The sequence below is a fragment of the Amblyomma maculatum genome, chromosome 5 (assembly GCF_055883805.1).
Source record: "Amblyomma maculatum isolate TAMU_Amacu chromosome 5, ASM5588380v1, whole genome shotgun sequence".
In the NCBI taxonomy this organism is placed as follows: Eukaryota; Metazoa; Arthropoda; class Arachnida; order Ixodida; family Ixodidae; genus Amblyomma; species Amblyomma maculatum.
Genome location: NC_139348.1, coordinates 26483530 through 26489721, shown reverse-complemented (window position 1 = coordinate 26489721; position 6192 = coordinate 26483530). Strand labels below are relative to the sequence as shown.

At 47.2% G+C, this 6192-nt stretch overlaps 1 pseudogene; it reads left to right on the top strand.

Moving 5' to 3' along the window:
• The first annotated feature begins 856 nt into the window (after window positions 1-856).
• LOC146187887 (uncharacterized) lies at window positions 857-2913 on the top strand (annotated as a pseudogene).
• The last annotated feature ends 3279 nt before the right edge of the window (window positions 2914-6192 follow it).

The following is a 6192-nucleotide window of genomic DNA, read 5'->3' as shown; positions in this document are numbered from 1 at the left end:
TAAGAGCTGGAGCATCTTCAAGCAGAAGTCTGAAATATTTTGGCAAGCAACGTCGTGCAGTGAACAGCCAAGATCCAGTGCCATGAATTATGCACAGCTTCTCAGCTTTGCGGATGAAGACGCGTTAGAAGTCTTCAATAACTTCACGTTTGCCACAGGGGAAAGCAAAGAGGGCTTTGGTACAGTGGTCGCAAAGTTCGAGTCGTACTGCGTCAAGCAGCAAAATGACGTTCACGAACGATACATATTTCGCACTCGCATTTAAGAAAAAGGGGAGTCCTTCGAGCAGTTTCTTCGGGATCTTAAGAAACAAGCCAGGCATTGCAACTTTGGCACAATGGTCGATGACATGGTGCGCGATCAAATCGTTTTTGGCACAAACTCTCCCAAACTTCGAGAGAAGATGATAAGGGACAAAAAGTTGACGCTTGAAAAAGCTGTTGCTTTATGCAAGACGGCGGAGACTGCAGCCCGTCAAAACGAAGTTTGGAACGCAGGAAAAGAAGAGACGGACGTGGATGCCGTTTACTCGAGCAATCATACTTCAAAAGCCTTGAGACGTCCTCAGCGAGACAGCCGGTGTACTCGCTGCGGCCGAGTACACGCCCCTCGCCGTTGCGCAGCATATGGAAAGACATGCTACTCGTGCCATGGGCTGAAACACTTCGCGTCTTGCTGCAGAACTGCGGGTGTAAATGAGATTCACCAAGAAGAAAGCTTCGAAGTGCTAACCGTCGCTGTTGGAACCGTCGACAGCAACCGCGAGTGGCTCATCAAGGTGAAGATGGGCAGCTGAGAAGTGGTGTTTAAAGTTGATACTGGATCACAAGCTAACATCATACCCTTGTCGGTGTACCGCAAGTTACGTATGGCTTCATTGCAACCCAGTAATACCAAACTCCGGTCTTATAACGGTGGGCTCATCAAGCATTGCGACGTGGTTGCAACAAGCGTAATAGCTGGAGACAGAGAGGTGGCCGCTGACTTTTTTGTGGTAAGAAAGGACCACCAAGCCATTTTGGGACTTGAAACAAACAAGCGAGTGATTGGGCCTGATCCAACGAGCAGGTAGAGGCAGTCACGACCACAGCGGGAAGCGTAGCCCAGCAGTTTCCTGGACTGTTCAAGGGGACAGGATGCCTTCAGCGAAAACACAGAATAACGCTCCGCAAGGACGCCGTACCCGTCGTACAGCCGGCGCGAAGAGTGCCACTGTCTCTTCAGCAACCGCTGCGTGCCGAACTGGACAGGATGGAACAAGAGGGCATCGTACGGAAAATGAGCAACCCAACCGACTGGTTAAGCCCATTAGTCATTGTGCGCAGAAAGACGGCAAGTTGAGAGCATGTCTTGACCCCAGGAGGATTAACGAGAGTCTGAAAAGAGAGCACTACCAGATGCCTCGTCGAGAGGACATTGAGGCGGAGCTGGCAGGCGGCCCCGAATAAACGTTTTACCAATCCAATCTCTCGTTTGGATGCGAATGCGGGGTTTCACCAAATTTCGCTCGATGAGGTCTCGTCAAAAATATGCACTTTCGCGACGCCCTTCGGACGCTATTGTTTTCTACGCCTTCCGTACGGCATAGCCTCAGCCGGCGAAGTGTTCCAGAAAGCTCTGAATTAGATATTTGATCGCCTCCCAGGTGTGCGAGTGTATGTCGACGATGTTATAATTTGGGATGCAACTAGGGCAGAGCATGACGAACGGATGCATAACGTCCTAAGAGCGGCTGAAGGGGCAGGACTGACTTTTAACGAGGCAAAATGTCAGTTCGGTGTTGAAGAAATTGCATTCTTTGGCGACATTATTAGCAGAAGAGGCATAAGACCAAACCACACCCTCGTGAAGTGCCTTCTAGAAATGCCAAAACCGAAAGAAAAACAAGCGGTGCAGAGAATGCTTGGCGTTGTGAACTACTTTAGCAAATACTTACCAGCACTAGCTCAGCAAATGACAGCGTTGCGGTCCCTTATCAAGCAGAATGCTCTGTTTGAGTGGACACTTAATCATGAAAAGGACTGGCAGGACATTTGCAAAGCATTGACCAAAGCTCCTCTTCTGGCAATATTGGACCCAACTATGGAAACGAAAGCGACATCAGACGCATCACAAGCTGGCATAGGCTCAGCCCTGTTACAGCGTCATGGGGCTACCTTCAGACCGGTAGCATATGCATCTCGAGTCCTGACAGAAGCCGAGCAACGATATTCACAAATTGAGAAAGAAGCACTTGCCCTTGTCTTGGGTTGCGAAAAATTCCATCATTTTGTGTATGGCCATCCGATATCTTTAGAAAGTGATCACCGGCCGCTGATGGATATCGCTAAGAAGGCAATTGGGGACATGCCGCCTAGAGTGCAGCGTTTCTTTTTGCGGCTTTTGAAGTACAACTACGTGTTATCGTATGTTCCTGGCAAACACACGGAGCTCGCCAATATGTTGTCTAGGTCGCCGCTTCCTGCTGATTTTGCTGTGGACACGGATGATGCCGAAGTGCACGCCATCAATGTCCTATCGTCAACCGTGCGTGAAAGACCATTGACGCGCCTTGTGCGCGAGACATCGGCGGATCCCTATCTGCAGGGTGTGATCGAGCGCATTTCGACAGGCGGGCCTAAAGACGGGTGTTTGAAGCCTATCGCGCCGGAGCTATCAGTTGTGAACGGCGTACTCATGAAGGGCACCAGGGTCATAATTCCCACAAGCATGCGTGCCGAGATATTGCAGCGCATTCATGCAGGCCACCTCGGTATAGCCAAGAGCAAAGCAAGAGCTAGTCAACTGGTTTACTGGCCTGGGATGAGCTCTGACATAGAATCATTGGACCAGAAGTGTGGAATCTGCAGGAAGTACGCTTACAGTGAGCCAGCAGAACCACTAATGCTTCGTTTAACGCCGAATCATGCTTGACAGCGTGTTGGTGCCGATATATTTCAGTACGGGGGAAAGTACTATTTGTGCGCCTATGACGCAATGTCATATTTCCCGGATGTAGAGAAGCTCTCTGATCTGAGTGCGAGCACAGTCATTGACGAGCTCCGTGCAATGTTTTCAAGATATGGCATCCCAGCTGAACTTTGCACCAATAATGGACCTCAATTTTCTAGCCGCGAGATTGCTCGTTTTTCGACACTGTATGACTTTAATCAAACTACATCCAGCCCACAATTTCCGCGCTCAAATGGTCTTGCTGAAAAGGGCGTGCAGGTGATCAAAAGGATTCTTAAGAAGACAAGCGAAAGAAATGAATATTTTTGGTTTGGTGTAATAAATTACAGGACGAGTCCATTGGAAGACGGCCGATCGCCTGCAGAGCTGCTTCAAGGAAGAAGTCTTCGCACTCCATTACCTGACTTCCGCCCGCAGCCGACCATCCAGGTCGGCAAGCACTAGCAGTCGAGCCAGAACAGCCGGAACCTGCCAGCCCTTGCAGAAGGTGACGTCGTACGGATAAAAGGGTCCTCTTGGGAAAGAAAAGCTAAATTGATATCACCTGACGGACCACGGTCCTATTACGTTCAAACCGGCGGAAGCATCTTGAGGCGCAACCGGCAGCACTTTCTCGCCACAAGGGAGCGCTTCACTTCATACTCATCACGAGGGAAATTTTTTAAAGGGGGACAACGCAGTGAACTACATTACATCAGTTATAGCCGAGTCATTTAAGAACGACGATAGGGTAATCTCCGCAAATCAGGAAGCACCACAAGGTAGCAGAATACAAAGCACCTTAGAACTGACCAATCTAAACTGGAAAAAGGCAGAAATAAATATTCCTAAAAACACATCTACAGGAATAGATGGAATTCCGATCAAACTGATTAATGAACTCGGTCCAAAAAGTAAGGAAATGTTGTTAAAAGCTTTGGAAACAGTCATAGCGAATAAGCAAATTCCGGACAGCTGGCGGCAGAGTAAAATGAATTTGATTTATAAAGGGAAAGGAGAAAGGATGCACATAAAATCCTACAGGCCGATTACCATAACATCTGTAATGTACAGGTTAGCCATGCAGGCGGTGAAATTAAAGGTGCAAGCATGGGTTGAAAGTAACAAGATACTCGGAGAACTTCAGAACGGCTTTAGAAATGGTAGGAGCTTAGATGATTGCCTGTTCGTGCTTACCCAATGCATCGAAATATCTAGAGTGGAAAATAGACCTTTGTATTTGGCCTTCCTGGACATAAACGGGGCGTACGACAACGTAAGCAGGGAACTCCTGTGGAACATATTAAAAGAAGAAGGTAGCGGTTATGAGATAATAGAGTTCCTACAGGAAATATACCGGGATAACAAAGTAGAAATTACGTGGGAAGGAATAATAAGTACGGAGGATGTCAAAGTATGCAAAGGATTAAGACAAGGCTGTCCTCTATCACCGGTGCTGTTCATGCTTTATATGATAAACCTGGAACGGAGGATACAAGACAGTAACCTAGGTTTTAACCTGTCATACAGATTAGGTGGAAAGGCGGTAGAGCAGCGCCTCCCCGGTTTGATGTATGCAGACGATATTGTGCTGCTAGCTGAGAGTCTGGAAGAATCGCAAACTCTAGTTAAGTATTGCGGAGACGAAGGGGACGCTCTAGGCTTCAGTTTCAGCGCAGTTAAGTCGGGTCTGATGATTTTCAACAGCTCAACTGATCAGGGTCTTAAAATTCAAGGCCTTGAAATACCTAGAGTAGCAGAATATAAATATTTGGGGGTATGGATAAACGAAGGATTGGCATACATTGGAAAGCATGACCAATCACCTAAGTCCAAAGGGCGAAGGAATGCCGGGATAATGAAGCATAAGGCATTGTGGGGATACAATAGGTATGAGGTATTGAGGGGTATTTGGAAAGGAATTATGGTGCCCGGACTTACTTTCGGAAATGCGGTTTTGTGCCTAAAATCAGAGGTACAGTCGACATTAGAAACAAATCAGAGATCCGTTGGACGATTAGCACTAGGTGCCCACGGCAAAACTACAAATCAGGCGGTACAGGGAGATATGGGCTGGGCATCTTTTGAAGTTCGGGAAGCTCAGAGTAAAATATTATATGAGGAACGCCTGAGGAAATTGGACAGTAACAGATGGGCAGCTAAGGTATTTAAATACCTGTACCTAAAAAGCGTTGACTCACAATGGAGGAAAAGAACTAGGAAACTAACTAGTAAGTATGTTAGTAACAAGGACGGAGAAATAAAGAGCCTTAAGCAACAGTTGAAAAACACAGAAGGTAAAAATTGGATAAATTCGATGGAAAAAAAAAAACAGAGTGTGGAATTATACCGAAAGTGGAAAATGCAGATCAGGAAGGAAGATTTCTTTGATAACTCTAGAGGCAGTGCCCTACTTTTTGAAGCTAGATTAGGGTGCCTTAGAACACGCAGCTACAAAAAGAAGTTTAACAATGGAGATGACGCAAGTGCTGTATGTGGGAACTCCAGTGAAACAATTGACCATATTATACTCGAATGCAATGGTATCCATCCGGAAGTTGATGCAGGCGCAATCACTGTTCCTGAAGCTCTGGGGTTTAGAGATAACAGTGGCCGGGTGAATAAACCGGCGGTGGAAACTAGCAAAAAACGGCTGGAAGATTGGTGGCTTAAAAGCAGAGAAGTGACATAATGTTAGTAATGTAGGAGCAAAATTTAATAAATAGAATGATGGTTTAGTTAACAATTCTAAATCAATAATTAAGATATATGGTGAAAAATGAGCATGATAGCTACTGCTACCACCCCGTTTCAAAGGGGACGCTCCTATATTCCATCCATCCATCCATCCATCGGACGGTAGCGACTCTGCTGACGACCTCCCGACTGGAGCCCAGCATGTCACCTCATCACCTCAGGAGCCTACAGCCACTTCTGCGACGGCACAGCCTCCCCTCCCAACGCGGTCCACGCGACCCACAAGGCAACCCATGCGTTTAGGCTATGACAGGAACTTTTGAACAAATCACTAACGACTGATTTTTATTATTAAAGGGAGGGAGATGTATCATATCAGTGCCGGTGCCCGTTTGTTATCACCAGCTCATGTGAAACGTGCTGCACTGCCTCCTCTCTTCTTAACCCTGCCTTCTCTCGCCACGGTCCTATATATGCACGAGCCGTAATAAAGATGGGGGTGGTTCCCTGACGGTGCCGTTCGTCATTCCGGTCGACTGCTCGGTACAGTGGTCATCTGAGGTA